The sequence below is a fragment of the Ambystoma mexicanum genome, unplaced genomic scaffold (assembly GCF_040938575.1).
Source record: "Ambystoma mexicanum isolate Mex_15411 unplaced genomic scaffold, UKY_AmexF1_1 Mex_scaf1, whole genome shotgun sequence".
In the NCBI taxonomy this organism is placed as follows: domain Eukaryota; kingdom Metazoa; phylum Chordata; class Amphibia; order Caudata; family Ambystomatidae; genus Ambystoma; species Ambystoma mexicanum.
Window position 1 is genome coordinate 512,361 of NW_027182324.1, and position 18,354 is coordinate 530,714.

Consider the following 18,354-nt stretch of genomic DNA (forward strand, 5'->3'; position numbering starts at 1 on the left):
GCTACCTCACTGGTCAATAAAGGAAATGAATTACTAGTGCATTACACACATTTTGACACTGGAGACATAACTTTTTTCAGTCATTCCGTATCCAGATATAGAGATTTGCAGCATCTAGGACTTTAATGTTCACCCACTTACGGATTTGAATGTTTTGCCACATTCATGAGTGCAAAGTTGCTCCCCAGTAAAGACGAACATGTGCTCCTCAATGCACACACTGGGCAATGCAGTCCACTCTAAATCGACGATTAATGACATGCTCGTTTTGTGCAATGGAGTTTCAGTCAATTGGAAAACATTTTGAAAAGTTATATTGCAACAGAAGCCCAGCCTTAAAAAAATGGATTTCACTTCTAAATGATTACATGAGGAAGGAAAGGAGACCAGATGTAAAAAAGGTGCTGTGGCTTAGTTGGTTAAAGCGCCTGTCTAGTAAACAGGAGATCCTGAGTTCGAATCTCAGCAGCGCCTGTCTGCTTTTTTTTCGACCAATCTGTCTCCCCAATATTAAAACTTTGTACAAAGATTGCTATTTCATGCTATTTAGAAGCACAGTCAGGCTTGAAATGTTGGCAAAGCATCCAAAAACTCTGGACTCCACTACCTTAGAGTCATATTGCCCAAGGTTGCGATGCCATCAGAAATAGCACATATTAGAATGAGCAATTCATATTTCCTGCTTAATTTTTTGTAAAAGAAGCAAAGGTACGCCTGAACGGTGACTTGAACCCTGGAACCTCAGATTAAAAGTCTGATGCTCTACCGACTGAGCTATCCAGGCACAGGGATCACTGCCCATTTGAAACTTGATTTTCACTCTACAGCACCTCCATACATGGCTACCTCACTGGTCAATAAAGGAAATGAATTACTAGTGCATTACACACATTTTGACACTGGAGACATAACTTTTTTCAGTCATTCCGTATCCAGATATAGAGATTTGCAGCATCTAGGACTTTAATGTTCACCCACTTACGGATTTGAATGTTTTGCCACATTCATGAGTGCAAACTTGCTCCCCAGTAAAGACGAACATGTGCTCCTCAATGCACACACTGGGCAATGCAGTCCACTCTAAATCGACGATTAATGACATGCTCGTTTTGTGCAATGGAGTTTCAGTCAATTGGAAAACATTTTGAAAAGTTATATTGCAACAGAAGCCCAGCCTTAAAAAGTGGATTTCACTTCTAAATGATTACATGAGAATGGAAAGGAGACCAGATGCAAAAAAGGTGCTGTGGCTTAGTTGGTTAAAGCAAGTGCCTGTCTAGTAAACAGGAGATCCTGAGTTCGAATCTCAGCAGCGCCTGTCTGCTTTTTTTTCGACCAATCTGTCTCCCCAATATTAAAACTTTGTACAAAGATTGCTATTTCATGCTATTTAGAAGCACAGTCAGGCTTGAAATGTTGGCAAAGCATCCAAAAACTCTGGACTCCACTACCTTAGAGTCATATTGCCCAAGGTTGCGAAGCCATCAGAAATAGCACATATTAGAATGAGCAATTCATATTTCCTGCTTAATTTTTTGTAAAAGAAGCAAAGGTACGCCTGAGCAGGGACTTGAACCCTGGACCCTCAGATTAAAAGTCTGATGCTCTACCGACTGAGCTATCCAGGCACAGGGATCACTGCCCATTTGAAACTTGATTTTCACTCTACAGCACCTCCATACATGGCTACCTCACTGGTCAATAAAGGAAATGAATTACTAGTGCATTACACACATTTTGACACTGGAGACATAACTTTTTTCAGTCATTCCGTATCCAGATATAGAGATTTGCAGCATCTAGGACATTAATGTTCACCCACTTACGGATTTGAATGTTTTGCCACATTCATGAGTGCAAACTTGCTCCCCAGTAAAGACGAACATGTGCTCCTCAATGCACACACTGGGCAATGCAGTCCACTCTAAATCGACGATTAATGACATGCTCGTTTTGTGCAATGGAGTTTCAGTCAATTGGAAAACATTTTGAAAAGTTATATTGCAACAGAAGCCCAGCCTTAAAAAAAATGGATTTCACTTCTAAATGATTACATGAGGAAGGAAAGGAGACCAGATGCAAAAAAGGTGCTGTGGCTTAGTTGGTTAAAGCGCCTGTCTAGTAAACAGGAGATCCTGAGTTCGAATCTCAGCAGCGCCTGTCTGCTTTTTTTTCGACCAATCTGTCTCCCCAATATTAAAACTTTGTACAAAGATTGCTATTTCATGCTATTTAGAAGCACAGTCAGGCTTGAAATGTTGGCAAAGCATCCAAAAACTCTGGACTCCACTACCTTAGAGTCATATTGCCCAAGGTTGCGATGCCATCAGAAATAGCACATATTAGAATGAGCAATTCATATTTCCTGCTTAATTTTTTGTAAAAGAAGCAAAGGTACGCCTGAACGGTGACTTGAACCCTGGAACCTCAGATTAAAAGTCTGATGCTCTACCGACTGAGCTATCCAGGCACAGGGATCACTGCCCACTTGAAACTTGATTTTCACTCTACAGCACCTCCATACATGGCTACCTCACTGGTCAATAAAGGAAATGAATTACTAGTGCATTACACACATTTTGACACTGGAGACATAACTTTTTTCAGTCATTCCGTATCCAGATATAGAGATTTGCAGCATCTAGGACTTTAATGTTCACCCACTTACGGATTTGAATGTTTTGCCACATTCATGAGTGCAAACTTGCTCCCCAGTAAAGACGAACATGTGCTCCTCAATGCACACACTGGGCAATGCAGTCCACTCTAAATCGACGATTAATGACATGCTCGTTTTGTGCAATGGAGTTTCAGTCAATTGGAAAACATTTTGAAAAGTTATATTGCAACAGAAGCCCAGCCTTAAAAAAGTGGATTTCACTTCTAAATGATTATTTGAGAATGGAAAGGGGAAAGGAGACCAGATGCAAAAAAGGTGCTGTGGCTTAGTTGGTTAAAGCGCCTGTCTAGTAAACAGGAGATCCTGAGTTCGAATCTCAGCAGCGCCTGTCTGCTTTTTTTTCGACCAATCTGTCTCCCCAATATTAAAACTTTGTACAAAGATTGCTATTTCATGCTATTTAGAAGCACAGTCAGGCTTGAAATTTTGGCAAAGCATCCAAGAACTCTGGACTCCACTACCTTAGAGTCATATTGCCCAAGGTTGCGATGCCATCAGAAATAGCACATATTAGAATGAGCAATTCATATTTCCTGCTTAATTTTTTGTAAAAGAAGCAAAGGTACGCCTGAACAGGGACTTGAACCCTGGACCCTCAGATTAAAAGTCTGATGCTCTACTGACTGAGCTATCCAGGCACAGGGATCACTGCTCATTTGAAACTTGATTTTCACTCTACAGCACCTCCATACATGGCTACCTCACTGGTCAATAAAGGAAATGAATTACTAGTGCATTACACACATTTTGACACTGGAGACATAACTTTTTTCAGTCATTCCGTATCCAGATATAGAGATTTGCAGCATCTAGGACTTTAATGTTCACCCACTTACGGATTTGAATGTTTTGCCACATTCATGAGTGCAAACTTGCTCCCCAGTAAAGACGAACATGTGCTCCTCAATGCACACACTGGGCAATGCAGTCCACTCTAAATCGACGATTAATGACATGCTCGTTTTGTGCAATGGAGTTTCAGTCAATTGGAAAACATTTTGAAAAGTTATATTGCAACAGAAGCCCAGCCTTAAAAAAGTGGATTTCACTTCTAAATGATTACATGAGGAAGGAAAGGAGACCAGATGCAAAAAAGGTGCTATGGCTTAGTTGGTTAAGGCGCCTGTCTAGTAAACAGGAGATCCTGAGTTCGAATCTCAGCAGCGCCTGTCTGCTTTTTTTTCGACCAATCTCTCTCCCCAATATTAAAACTTTGAACAAAGATTGCTATTTCATGCTATTTAGAAGCACAGTCAGGCTTGAAATGTTGGCAAAGCATCCAAAAACTCTGGACTCCACTACCTTAGAGTCATATTGCCCAAGGTTGCGATGCCATCAGAAATAGCACATATTAGAATGAGCAATTCATATTTCCTGCTTAATTTTTTGTAAAAGAAGCAAAGGTACGCCTGAGCAGGGACTTGAACCCTATACCCTCAGATTAAAAGTCTGATACTCTACCGACTGAGCTATCCAGGCACAGGGATCACTGCCCATTTGAAACTTGATTTTCACTCTACAGCACCTCCATACATGGCTACCTCACTGGTCAATAAAGGAAATGAATTACTAGTGCATTACACACATTTTGACACTGGAGACATAACTTTTTTCAGTCATTCCGTATCCAGATATAGAGATTTGCAGCATCTAGGACTTTAATGTTCACCCACTTACGGATTTGAATGTTTTGCCACATTCATGAGTGCAAACTTGCTCCCCAGTAAAGACGAACATGTGCTCCTCAATGCACACACTGGGCAATGCAGTCCACTCTAAATCGACGATTAATGACATGCTCGTTTTGTGCAATGGAGTTTCAGTCAATTGGAAAACATTTTGAAAAGTTATATTGCAACAGAAGCCCAGCCTTAAAAAAGTGGATTTCACTTCTAAATGATTACATGAGGAAGGAAAGGAGACGAGATGCAAAAAAGGTGCTGTGGCTTAGTTGGTTAAAGCGCCTGTCTAGTAAACAGGAGATCCTGAGTTCGAATCTCAGCTGCGCCTGTCTGCTTTTTTTTCGACCAATCTGTCTCCCCAATATTAAAACCTTGTACAAAGATTGCTATTTCATGCTATTTAGAAGCACAGTCAGGCTTGAAATGTTGGCAAAGCATCCAAGAACTCTGGACTCCACTACCTTAGAGTCATATTGCCCAAGGTTGCGATGCCATCAGAAATAGCACATATTAGAAGGAGCAATTCATATTTCCTGCTTAATTTTTTGTAAAAGAAGCAAAGGTACGCCTGAACAGGGACTTGAACCCTGGACCCTCAGATTAAAAGTCTGATGCTCTACCGACTGAGCTATCCAGGCACAAGGATCAGTGCCCATTTGAAACTTGATTTTCACTCTACAGCACCTCCATACATGGCTACCTCACTGGTCAATAAAGGAAATGAATTACTAGTGCATTACACACATTTTGACACTGGAGACATAACTTTTTTCAGTCATTCCGTATCCAGATATAGAGATTTGCAGCATCTAGGACTTTAATGTTCACCCACTTACGGATTTGAATGTTTTGCCACATTCATGAGTGCAAAATTGCTCCCCAGTAAAGGCGAACATGTGCTCCTCAATACACACACTGGGCAATGCAGTCCACTCTAAATCAACGATTAATGACATGCTTGTTTTGTGCAATGGAGTTTCAGTCAATTGGAAAACATTTTGTAAAGTTATATTGCAACAGAAGCCCAGCCTTAAAAAAAGTGAATTTCACTTCTAAATGATTACATGAGGAAGGAAAGGAGACCAGATTCAAAAGAGGTGCTGTGGCTTAGTTGGTTAAAGCGCCTGTCCAGTAAACAGGAGATCCTGAGTTCGAGTTTCAGCAGCGCCTGTCTGCTTTTTTTTCGACCAATCTGTCTCCCCAATATTAAAACTTTGTACAAAGATTGTTATTTCATGCTATTTAGAAGCACAGTCAGGCTTGAAATGTTGGCAAAGCATCCAATAATTCTCGACTCCACTACCTTAGAGTCATATTGCCCAAGGTTGCGATGCCATCAGAAATAGCACATATTAGAATGAGCAATTCATATTTCCTGCTAAATTTTTTGTAAAAGAAGCAAAGATACGCCTGAACAGGGACTTGAACCCTGGACCCTCAGATTAAAAGTCTGATGCTCTACCGACTGAGCTATCCAGGCACAGGGATCACTGCCCATTTGAAACTTGATTTTCACTCTACAGCACCTCCATACATGGCTACCTCACTGGTCAATAAAGGAAATGAATTACTAGTGCATTACACACATTTTGACACTGGAGGCATAACCTTTTTCAGTCATTCCGTATCCAGATATAGAGATTTGCAGCATCTAGGACTTTACTGTTCACCCACTTACGGATTTGAATGTTTTGCCACATTCATGAGTGCAAACTTGCTCCCCAGTAAAGACGAACATGTGCTCCTCAATGCACACACTGGGCAATGCAGTCCACTCTAAATCGACGATTAATGACATGCTCGTTTTGTGCAATGGAGTTTCAGTCAATTGGAAAACATTTTGAAAAGTCATATTGCAACAGAAGCCCAGCCTTAAAAAAGTGGATTTCACTTCTAAATGATTACATGAGGAAGGAAAGGAGACCAGATGCAAAAAAGGTGCTATGGCTTAGTTGGTTAAAGCGCCTGTCTAGTAAACAGGAGATCCTGAATTCGAATCTCAGCAGCGCCTGTCTGCTTTTTTTTCGACCAATCTGTCTCCCCAATATTAAAACTTTGAACAAAGATTGCTATTTCATGCTATTTAGAAGCACAGTCAGGCTTGAAATGTTGGCAAAGTACCTTAGAGTCATATTGCCCAAGGTTGCGATGCCATCAGAAATAGCACATATTAGAATGAGCAATTCATATTTCCTGCTTAATTTTTTGTAAAGATGCGAAGGTACGCCTGAGCAGGGACTTGAACCCTGGACCCTCAGATTAAAAGTCTGATGCTCTACCGACTGAGCTATCCAGGCACAGGGATCACTGCCCATTTGAAACTTGATTTTCACTCTACAGCACCTCCATACATGGCTACCTCACTGGTCAATAAAGGAAATGAATTACTAGTGCATTACACACATTTTGACACTGGAGACATAACTTTTTTCAGTCATTCCGTATCCAGATATAGAGATTTGCAGCATCTAGGACTTTAATGTTCACCCACTTACGGATTTGAATGTTTTGCCACATTCATGAGTGCAAACTTGCTCCCCAGTAAAGACGAACATGTGCTCCTCAATGCACACACTGGGCAATGCAGTCCACTCTAAATCGACGATTAATGACATGCTCGTTTTGTGCAATGGAGTTTCAGTCAATTGGAAAACATTTTGAAAAGTTATATTGCAACAGAAGCCCAGCCTTAAAAAAAATGGATTTCACTTCTAAATGATTACATGAGGAAGGAAAGGAGACCAGATGCAAAAAAGGTGTTGTGGTTTAGTTGGTTAAAGCGCCTGTCTAGTAAACAGGAGATCCTGAGTTCGAATCTCAGCAGCGCCTGTCTGCTTTTTTTTCGACCAATCTGTCTCCCCAATATTAAAACTTTGTACAAAGATTGCTATTTCATGCTATTTAGAAGCACAGTCAGGCTTGAAATGTTGGCAAAGCATCCAAAAACTCTGGACTCCACTACCTTAGAGTCATATTGCCCAAGGTTGCGATGCCATCAGAAATAGCACATATTAGAATGAGCAATTCATATTTCCTGCTTAATTTTTTGTAAAAGAAGCAAAGGTACGCCTGAACAGTGACTTGAACCCTGGACACTCAGATTAAAAGTCTGATGCTCTACCGACTGAGCTATCCAGGCACAGGGATCACTTCCCATTTGAAACTTGATTTTCACTCTACAGCACCTCCATACATGGCTACCTCACTGGTCAATAAAGGAAATGAATTACTAGTGCATTACACACATTTTGACACTGGAGACATAACTTTTTTCAGTCATTCCGTATCCAGATATAGAGATTTGCAGCATCTAGGACTTTAATGTTCACCCACTTACGGATTTGAATGTTTTGCCACATTCATGAGTGCAAACTTGCTCCCCAGTAAAGACGAACATGTGCTCCTCAATGCACACACTGGGCAATGCAGTCCACTCTAAATCGACGATTAATGACATGCTCGTTTTGTGCAATGGAGTTTCAGTCAATTGGAAAACATTTTGAAAAGTTATATTGCAACAGAAGCCCAGCCTTAAAAAAAATGGATTTCACTTCTAAATGATTACATGAGGAAGGAAAGGAGACCAGATGCAAAAAAGGTGCTGTGGCTTAGTTGGTTAAAGTGCCTGTCTAGTAAACAGGAGATCCTGAGTTCGAATCTCAGCAGCGCCTGTCTGCTTTTTTTTCGACCAATCTGTCTCCCCAATATTAAAACTTTGTACAAAGATTGCTATTTCATGCTATTTAGAACCACAGTCAGGCTTGAAATGATGGCAAAGCATCCAAGAACTCTGGACTCCACTACCTTAGAGTCATATTGCCCAAGGTTGCGATGCCATCAGAAATAGCACATATTAGAATGAGCAATTCATATTTCCTGCTTAATTTTTTGTAAAAGAAGCAAAGGTACGCCTGACCAGGGACTTGAACCCTGGACCCTCAAATTAAAAGTCTGATGCTCTACCGACTGAGCTATCCAGGCACAGGGATCACTGCCATTTGAAACTTGATTTTCACTCTACAGCACCTCCATACATGGCTACCTCACTGGTCAATAAAGGAAATGAATTACTAGTGCATTACACACATTTTGACACTGGAGACATAACTTTTTTCAGTCATTCCGTATCCAGATATAGAGATTTGCAGCATCTAGGACTTTAATGTTCACCCATTTACGGATTTGAATGTTTTGCCACATTCATGAGTGCAAACTTGCTCCCCAGTAAAGACGAACATGTGCTCCTCAATGCACACACTGGGCAATGCAGTCCACTCTAAATCGACGATTAATGACATGCTCGTTTTGTGCAATGGAGTTTCAGTCAATTGGAAAACATTTTGTAAAGTTATATTGCAACAGAAGCCCAGCCTTAAAAAAAGTGAATTTCACTTCTAAATGATTACATGAAGAAGGAAAGGAGACCAGATGCAAAAGAGGTGCTGTGGCTTAGTTGGTTAAAGCGCCTGTCTAGTAAACAGGAGATCCGGAGTTCGAATCTCAGCAGCGCCTGTCTGCTTTTTTTTCGACCAATCTGTCTCCCCAATTTAAAAACTTTGTACAAAGATTGTTATTTCATGCTATTTAGAAGCACAGTCAGGCTTGAAATGTTGGCAAAGCATCCAATAATTCTGGACTCCACTACCTTAGAGTCATATTGCCCAAGGTTGCGATGCCATCAGAAATAGCACATATTAGAATGAGCAATTCATATTTCCTGCTAAATTTTTTGTAAAAGAAGCAAAGATACGCCTGAACAGGGACTTGAACCCTGGACCCTCAGATTAAAAGTCTGATGCTCTACCGACTGAGCTATCCAGGCACAGGGATCAATGCCCATTTGAAACTTGATTTTCACTCTACAGCACCTCCATACATGGCTACCTCACTGGTCAATAAAGGAAATGAATTACTAGTGCATTACACACATTTTGACACTGGAGACATAACTTTTTTCAGTCATTCCGTATCCAGATATGGAGATTTGCAGCATCTAGGACTTTAATGTTCACCCACTTACGGATTTGAATGTTTTGCCACATTCATGAGTGCAAACTTGCTCCCCAGTAAAGACGAACATGTGCTCCTCAATGCACACACTGGGCAATGCAGTCCACTCTAAATCGACGATTAATGACATGCTCGTTTTGTGCAATGGAGTTTCAGTCAATTGGAAAACATTTTGAAAAGTTATATTGCAACAGAAGCCCAGCCTTAAAAAAAATGGATTTCACTTCTAAATGATTACATGAGGAAGGAAAGGAGACCAGATGCAAAAAAGGTGCTGTGGCTTAGTTGGTTAAAGTGCCTGTCTAGTAAACAGGAGATCCTGAGTTCGAATCTCAGCAGCGCCTGTCTGCTTTTTTTTCGACCAATCTGTCTCCCCAATATTAAAACTTTGTACAAAGATTGCTATTTCATGCTATTTAGAAGCACAGTCAGGCTTGAAATGTTGGCAAAGCATCCAAAAACTCTGGACTCCACTACCTTAGAGTCATATTGCCCAAGGTTGCGATGCCAACAGAAATAGCACATATTAGAATGAGCAATTCATATTTCCTGCTTAATTTTTTGTAAAAGAAGCAAAGGTACGCCTGAACAGGGACTTGAACCCTGGACCCTCAGATTAAAAGTCTGATGCTCTACCGACTGAGCTATCCAGGCACAGGGATCACTGCCCATGTGAAACTTGATTTTCACTCTACAGCACCTCCATACATGGCTACCTCACTGGTCAATAAAGGAAATGAATTACTAGTGCATTACACACATTTTGACACTGGAGACATAACTTTTTTCAGTCATTCCGTATCCAGATATAGAGATTTGCAGCATCTAGGACTTTAATGTTCACCCACTTACGGATTTGAATGTTTTGCCACTTTCATGAGTGCAAACTTGCTCCCCAGTAAAGACTAACATGTGCTCCTCAATGCACACACTGGGCAATGCAGTCCACTCTAAATCGACGATTAATGACATGCTCGTTTTGTGCAATGGAGTTTCAGTCAATTGGAAAACATTTTGTAAAGTTATATTGCAACAGAAGCCCAGCCTTAAAAAAAGTGAATTTCACTTCTAAATGATTACATGAGGAAGGAAAGGAGACCAGATGCAAAAGAGGTGCTGTGGCTTAGTTGGTTAAAGCGCCTGTCTAGTAAACATGAGATCCAGAGTTCGAATCTCAGCAGCACCTGTCTGCTTTTTTTTTGACCAATCTGTCTCCCCAATTTTAAAACTTTGTAAAAAGATTGTTATTTCATGCTATTTAGAAGCACAGTCAGGCTTGAAATGTTGGCAAAGCATCCAATAATTCTGGACTCCACTACCTTAGAGTCATATTGCCCAAGGTTGCGATGCCATCAGAAATAGCACATATTAGAATGAGCAATTCATATTTCCTGCTAAATTTTTTGTAAAAGAAGCAAAGATACGCCTGAACAGGGACTTGAACCCTGGACCCTCAGATTAATAGTCTGATGCTCTACCTACTGAGCTATCCAGGCACAGGGATCACTGCCCATTTGAAACTTGATTTTCACTCTACAGCACCTCCATACATGGCTACCTCACTGGTCAATAAAGGAAATGAATTACTAGTGCATTACACACATTTTGACACTGGAGACATAACTTTTTTCAGTCATTCCGTATCCAGATATAGAGATTTGCAGCATCTAGGACTTTAATGTTCACCCACTTACGGATTTGAATGTTTTGCCACATTCATGAGTGCAAACTTGCTCCCCAGTAAAGACGAACATGTGCTCCTCAATGCACACACTGGGCAATGCAGTCCACTCTAAATCGACGATTAATGACATGCTCGTTTTGTGCAATGGAGTTTCAGTCAATTGGAAAACATTTTGAAAAGTTATATTGCAACAGAAGCCCAGCCTTAAAAAAGTGGATTTCACTTCTATATGATTACATGAGGAAGGAAAGGAGACCAGATGTAAAAAAGGTGCTGAGGCTTAGTTGGTTAAAGCGCCTGTCTAGTAAACAGGAGATCCTGAGTTCGAATCTCAGCAGCGCCTGTCTGCTTTTTTTTCGACCAATCTGTCTCCCCAATATTAAAACTTTGTACAAAGATTGCTATTTCATGCTATTTAGAACAACAGTCAGGCTTGAAATGTTGGCAAAGCATCCAAGAACTCTGGACTCCACTACCTTAGAGTCATATTGCCCAAGGTTGCGATGCCATCAGAAATAGCACATATTAGAATGAGCAATTCATATTTCCTGCTTCATTTTTTGTAAAAGAAGCAAAGGTACACCTGAACAGTGACTTGAACCCTGGACCCTCAGATTAAAAGTCTGATGCTCTACCGACTGAGCTATCCAGGCACAGGGATCACTGCCCATTTGAAACTTGATTTTCACTCTACAGCACCTCCATACATGGCTACCTCACTGGTCAATAAAGGAAATGAATTACTAGTGCATTACACACATTTTGACACTGGAGACATAACTTTTTTCAGTCATTCCGTATCCAGATATAGAGATTTGCAGCATCTAGGACTTTAATGTTCACCCACTTACGGATTTGAATGTTTTGCCACATTCATGAGTGCAAACTTGCTCCCCAGTAAAGACGAACATGTGCTCCTCAATGCACACACTGGGCAATGCAGTCCACTCTAAATCGATGATTAATGACATGCTCGTTTTGTGCAATGGAGTTTCAGTCAATTGGAAAACATTTTGAAAAGTTATATTGCAACAGAAGCCCACCCTTAAACAAGTGGATTTCACTTCTAAATGATTACATGAGGAAGGAAAGGAGACCAGATGCAAAAAAGGTGCTGTGGCTTAGTTGGTTAAAGCGCCTGTCTAGTAAACAGGAGATCCTGAGTTCGAATCTCAGCAGCGCCTGTCTGCTTTTTTTCGACCAATCTGTCTCCCCAATATTAAAACTTTGTACAAAGATTGCTATTTCATGCTATTTAGAAGCACAGTCAGGCTTGAAATGTTGGCAAAGCATCCAAGAACTCTGGACTCCACTACCTTAGAGTCATATTGCCCAAGGTTGCGATGCCATCAGAAATAGCACATATTAGAATGAGCAATTCATATTTCCTGCTTAATTTTTTGTAAAAGAAGCAAAGGTACACCTGACCAGGGACTTGAACCCTGGACCCTCAAATTAAAAGTCTGATGCTCTACCGACTGAGCTATCCAGGCACAGGGATCACTGCCATTTGAAACTTGGTTTTCACTCTACAGCACCTCCATACATGGCTACCTCACTGGTCAATAAAGGAAATGAATTACTAGTGCATTACACACATTTTGACACTGGAGACATGACTTTTTTCAGTCATTCCGTATCCAGATATAGAGATTTGCAGCATCTAGGACTTTAATGGTCATCCACCCCACGGATTTGAATGTTTTGCCACATTCATGAGTGCAAACTTGCTCCCCCAGTAAAGACGTACATGTTCTCCTCAATGCACACACTGGGCAATGCAGTCCACTCTAAATCGTCGATTACTGACATGCTCGTTTTGTGCAATGGAGTTTCAGTCAATTGGAAAACATTTTGAAAAGTTATATTGCAACAGAAGCCCAGCCTTAAAAAAAGTGGATTTCACTTCTAAATGATTACATGAGGAAGGAAAGGAGACCAGATGCAACAGGGACTTGAACCCTGGACCCTCAGATTAAAAGTCTGATGCTCTACCGACTGAGCTATCCAGGCACATGGATCACTGCCCATTTGAAACTTGATTTTCACTCTACAGCACCTCCATACATGGCTACCTCACTGGTCAATAAAGGAAATTAATTACTAGTGCATTACACACATTTTGACACTGGAGACATAACTTTTTCAGTCATTCCTTATCCAGATGTAGAGATTTGCAGCATCTAGGACTTTAATTGTCACCCACTTACGGATTTGAATGTTTTGCCACATTCATGAGTGCAAACTTACTCCCCAGTAAAGACGTACATGTGCTCCTCAATGCACACACTGGGCAATGCAGTCCGCTCTAAATCGACGATTAATGACATGCTCGTTTTGTGCAATGGAGTTTCCGTCAATTGGAAAACATTTTGAAAAGTTATATTGCAACAGAAGCCCAGCCTTAAAAAAAATGGATTTCACTTCTAAATGATTACATGAGGAAGGAAAGGAGACCAGATGCAAAAAAGGTGCTGTGGCTTAGTTGGTTAAAGTGCCTGTCTAGTAAACAGGAGATCCTGAGTTCGAATCTCAGCAGCGCCTGTCTGCTTTTTTTTCGACCAATCTGTCTCCCCAATATTAAAACTTTGTACAAAGATTGCTATTTCATGCTATTTAGAAGCACAGTCAGGCTTGAAATGTTGGCAAAGCATCCAAAAACTCTGGACTCCACTACCTTAGAGTCATATTGCCCAAGGTTGCGATGCCATCAAAAATAGCACATATTAGAATGAGCAATTCATATTTCCTGCTTAATTTTTTGTAAAAGAAGCAAAGGTACGCCTGAACAGTGACTTGAACCCTGGACCCTCAGATTAAAAGTCTGATGCTCTACCGACTGAGCTATCCAGGCACAGGGATCACTGCCCATTTGAAACTTGATTTTCACTCTACAGCACCTCCATACATGGCTACCTCACTGGTCAATAAAGGAAATGAATTACTAGTGCATTACACACATTTTGACACTGGAGACATAACTTTTTTCAGTCATTCCGTATCCAGATATAGAGATTTGCAGCATCTAGGACTTTAATGTTCACCCACTTACGGATTTGAATGTTTTGCCACATTCATGAGGGCAAAATTGCTCCCCAGTAAAGGCGAACATGTGCTCCTCAATACACACACTGGGCAATGCAGTCCACTCTAAATCAACGATTAATGACATGCTCGTTTTGTGCAATGGAGTTTCAGTCAATTGGAAAACATTTTGTAAAGTTATATTGCAACAGAAGCCCAGCCTTAAAAAAAGTGAATTTCACTTCTAAATGATTACATGAGGAAGGAAAGGAGACCAGATGCAAAAGAGGTGCTGTGGCTTAGTTGGTTAAAGCGCCTGTCTAGTAAACAGGAGATCCTGAGTTCGAATCTCAGCAGCGCCTGTCTGCTTTTTTTTCGACCAATCTGTCTCCCCAATATTAAAACTTTGTACAAAGATTGTTATTTCATGCTATTTAGAAGCACAGTCAGGCTTGAAATGTTGGCAAAGCATCCAAGAATTCTGGACTCCACTACCTTAGAGTCATATTGCCCAAGGTTGCGATGCCATCAGAAATAGCACATATTAGAATGAGCAATTCATATTTCCTGCTAAATTTTTTGTAAAAGAACCAAAGATACGCCTGAACAGGGATTTGAACCCTGGACCCTCAGATTAAAAGTCTGATGCTCTACCGACTGAGCTATCCAGGCACAGGGATCACTGCCCATTTGAAACTTGATTTTCACTCTTCAGCACCTCCATACATGGCTACCTCACTGGTCAATAAAGGAAATGAATTACTAGTGCATTACACACATTTTGACACTGGAGACATAACTTTTTTCAGTCATTCCGTATCCAGATATAGAGATTTGCAGCATCTAGGACTTTAATGTTCACCCACTTACGGATTTGAATGTTTTGCCACATTCATGAGTGCAAACTTGCTCCCCAGTAAAGACGAACATGTGCTCCTCAATGCACACACTGGGCAATGCAGTCCACTCTAAATCGACGATTAATGACATGCTCGTTTTGTGCAATGGAGTTTCAGTCAATTGGAAAACATTTTGAAAAGTTATATTGCAACAGAAGCCCAGCCTTAAAAAAGTGGATTTCACTTCTAAATGATTACATGAGAATGGAAAGGAGACCAGATGCAAAAAAGGTGCTGTGGCTTAGTTGGTTAAAGCGCCTGTCTAGTAAACAGGAGATCCTGAGTTCGAATCTCAGCAGCGCCTGTCTGCTTTTTTTTCGACCAATCTGTCTCCCCAATATTAAAACTTTGTACAAAGATTGCTATTTCATGCTATTTAGAAGCACAGTCAGGCTTGAAATGTTGGCAAAGCATCCAAGAACTCTGGACTCCACTACCTTAGAGTCATATTGCCCAAGGTTGCGATGCCATCAGAAATAGCACATATTAGAATGAGCAATTCATATTTCCTGCTTAATTTTTTGTAAAAGAAGCAAAGGTACGCCTGAACAGGGACTTGAACCCTGGACCCTCAGATTAAAAGTCTGATGCTCTACCAACTGAGCTATCCAGGCACAGGGATCACTGCTCATTTGAAACTTGATTTTCACTCTACAGCACCTCCATACATGGCTACCTCACTGGTCAATAAAGGAAATGAATTACTAGTGCATTACACACATTTTGACACTGGAGACATAACTTTTTTCAGTCATTCCGTATCCAGATATAGAGATTTGCAGCATCTAGGACTTTAATGTTCACCTACTTACGGATTTGAATGTTTTGCCACATTCATGAGTGCAAACTTGCTCCCCAGTAAAGACGAACATGTGCTCCTCAATGCACACACTGGGCAATGCAGTCCACTCTAAATCGACGATTAATGACATGCTCGTTTTGTGCAATGGAGTTTCAGTCAATTGGAAAACATTTTGAAAAGTTATATTGCAACAGAAGCCCAGCCTTAAAAAAGTGGATTTCACTTCTAAATGATTACATGAGGAAGGAAAGGAGACCAGATGCAAAAAAGGTGCTATGGCTTAGTTGGTTAAAGCGCCTGTCTAGTAAACAGGAGATCCTGAGTTCGAATCTCAGCAGCGCCTGTCTGCTTTTTTTTCGACCAATCTGTCTCCCCAATATTAAAACTTTGAACAAAGATTGCTATTTCATGCTATTTAGAAGCACAGTCAGGCTTGAAATGTTGGCAAAGCATCCAAGAACTCTGGACTCCACTACCTTAGAGTCATATTGCCCAAGGTTGCGATGCCATCAGAAATAGCACATATTAGAATGAGCAATTCATATTTCCTGCTTAATTTTTTGTAAAAGAAGCGAAGGTACGCCTGAGCAGGGACTTGAACCCTAGACCCTCAGATTAAAAGTCTGATACTCTACCGACTGAGCTATCCAGGCACAGGGATCACTGCCCATTTGAAACTTGATTTTCACTCTACAGCACCTTCATACATGGCTACCTCACTGGTCAATAAAGGAAATGAATTACTAGTGCATTACACACATTTTGACACTGGAGACATAACTTTTTTCAGTCATTCCGTATCCAGATATAGAGATTTGCAGCATCTAGGACTTTAATGTTCACCCACTTACGGATTTGAATGTTTTGCCACATTCATGAGTGCAAACTTGCTCCCCAGTAAAGACGAACATGTGCTCCTCAATGCACACACTGGACAATGCAGTCCACTCTAAATCGACGATTAATGACATGCTCGTTTTGTGCAATGGAGTTTCAGTCAATTGGAAAACATTTTGAAAAGTTATATTGCAACAGAAGCCCAGCCTTAAAAAAAATGGATTTCACTTCTAAATGATTACATGAGGAAGGAAAGGAGACCAGATGCAAAAAAGGTGCTGTGGCTTAGTTGGTTAAAGCGCCTGTCTAGTAAACAGGAGATCCTGAGTTCGAATCTCAGCAGCGCATGTCTGCTTTTTTTTCGACCAATCTGTCTCCCCAATATTAAAACTTTGTACAAAGATTGCTATTTCATGCTATTTAGAAGCACAGTCAGGCTTGAAATGTTGGCAAAGCATCCAAAAACTCTGGACTCCACTACCTTAGAGTCATATTGCCCAAGGTTGCGATGCCATCAGAAATAGCACATATTAGAATGAGCAATTCATATTTCCTGCTTAATTTTTTGTAAAAGAAGCAAAGGTACACCTGAACAGTGACTTGAACCCTGGACCCTCAGATTAAAAGTCTGATGCTCTACCGACTGAGCTATCCAGGCACAGGGATCACTGTCCATTTGAAACTTGATTTTCACTCTACAGCACCTCCATACATGGCTACCTCACTGGTCAATAAAGGAAATGAATTACTAGTGCATTACACACATTTTGACACTGGAGACATAACTTTTTTCAGTCATTCCGTATCCAGATATAGAGATTTGCAGCATCTAGGACTTTAATGTTCACCCACTTACGGATTTGAATGTTTTGCCACATTCATGAGTGCAAACTTGCTCCCCAGTAAAGACGAACATGTGCTCCTCAATGCACACACTGGGCAATGCAGTCCACTCTAAATCGATGATTAATGACATGCTCGTTTTGTGCAATGGAGTTTCAGTCAATTGGAAAACATTTTGAAAAGTTATATTGCAACAGAAGCCCACCCTTAAAAAAGTGGATTTCACTTCTAAATGATTACATGAGGAAGGAAAGGAGACCAGATGCAAAAAAGGTGCTGTGGCTTAGTTGGTTAAAGCGCCTGTCTAGTAAACAGGAGATCCTGAGTTCGAATCTCAGCAGCGCCTGTCTGCTTTTTTTCGACCAATCTGTCTCCCCAATATTAAAACTTTGTACAAAGATTGCTATTTCATGCTATTTAGAAGCACAGTCAGGCTTGAAATGTTGGCAAAGCATCCAAGAACTCTGGACTCCACTACCTTAGAGTCATATTGCCCAAGGTTGCGATGCCATCAGAAATAGCACATATTAGAATGAGCAATTCATATTTCCTGCTTAATTTTTTGTAAAAGAAGCAAAGGTACGCCTGAACAGGGACTTGAACCCTGGACCCTCAGATTAAAAGTCTGATGCTCTACCGACTGAGCTATCCAGGCACAAGGATCAGTGCCCATTTGAAACTTGATTTTCACTCTACAGCACCTCCATACATGGCTACCTCACTGGTCAATAAAGGAAATGAATTACTAGTGCATTACACACATTTTGACACTGGAGACATAACGTTTTTCAGTCATTCCGTATCCAGATATAGAGATTTGCAGCATCTAGGACTTTAATGTTCACCCACTTACGGATTTGAATGTTTTGCCACATTCATGAGTGCAAAATTGC

At 40.7% G+C, this 18,354-nt stretch overlaps 8 non-coding genes across 8 annotated transcripts; all 8 read right to left on the reverse strand.

Annotated features, from left to right (window-relative positions):
* Nucleotides 1-4,927: 4,927 nt before the first annotated feature.
* On the reverse strand, nucleotides 4,928-5,000 carry TRNAK-UUU (transfer RNA lysine (anticodon UUU)). Its single transcript has one exon. It is a non-coding gene; the product is annotated as a tRNA-Lys (tRNA).
* A 769-nt stretch (nucleotides 5,001-5,769) lies between these two features.
* TRNAK-UUU (transfer RNA lysine (anticodon UUU)) lies at nucleotides 5,770-5,842 on the reverse strand. The gene has a single exon. It is a non-coding gene; the product is annotated as a tRNA-Lys (tRNA).
* A 3,269-nt stretch (nucleotides 5,843-9,111) lies between these two features.
* On the reverse strand, nucleotides 9,112-9,184 carry TRNAK-UUU (transfer RNA lysine (anticodon UUU)). Its single transcript has one exon. It is a non-coding gene; the product is annotated as a tRNA-Lys (tRNA).
* Nucleotides 9,185-9,953: 769 nt separating this feature from the next.
* TRNAK-UUU (transfer RNA lysine (anticodon UUU)) lies at nucleotides 9,954-10,026 on the reverse strand. The gene has a single exon. It is a non-coding gene; the product is annotated as a tRNA-Lys (tRNA).
* A 769-nt stretch (nucleotides 10,027-10,795) lies between these two features.
* Nucleotides 10,796-10,868, reverse strand: TRNAN-AUU (transfer RNA asparagine (anticodon AUU)). Its single transcript has one exon. It is a non-coding gene; the product is annotated as a tRNA-Asn (tRNA).
* Nucleotides 10,869-14,679: 3,811 nt separating this feature from the next.
* Nucleotides 14,680-14,752, reverse strand: TRNAK-UUU (transfer RNA lysine (anticodon UUU)). Its single transcript has one exon. It is a non-coding gene; the product is annotated as a tRNA-Lys (tRNA).
* A 768-nt stretch (nucleotides 14,753-15,520) lies between these two features.
* Nucleotides 15,521-15,593, reverse strand: TRNAK-UUU (transfer RNA lysine (anticodon UUU)). The gene has a single exon. It is a non-coding gene; the product is annotated as a tRNA-Lys (tRNA).
* Nucleotides 15,594-18,043: 2,450 nt separating this feature from the next.
* Nucleotides 18,044-18,116, reverse strand: TRNAK-UUU (transfer RNA lysine (anticodon UUU)). Its single transcript has one exon. It is a non-coding gene; the product is annotated as a tRNA-Lys (tRNA).
* Between the last annotated feature and the right edge of the window lie 238 nt (nucleotides 18,117-18,354).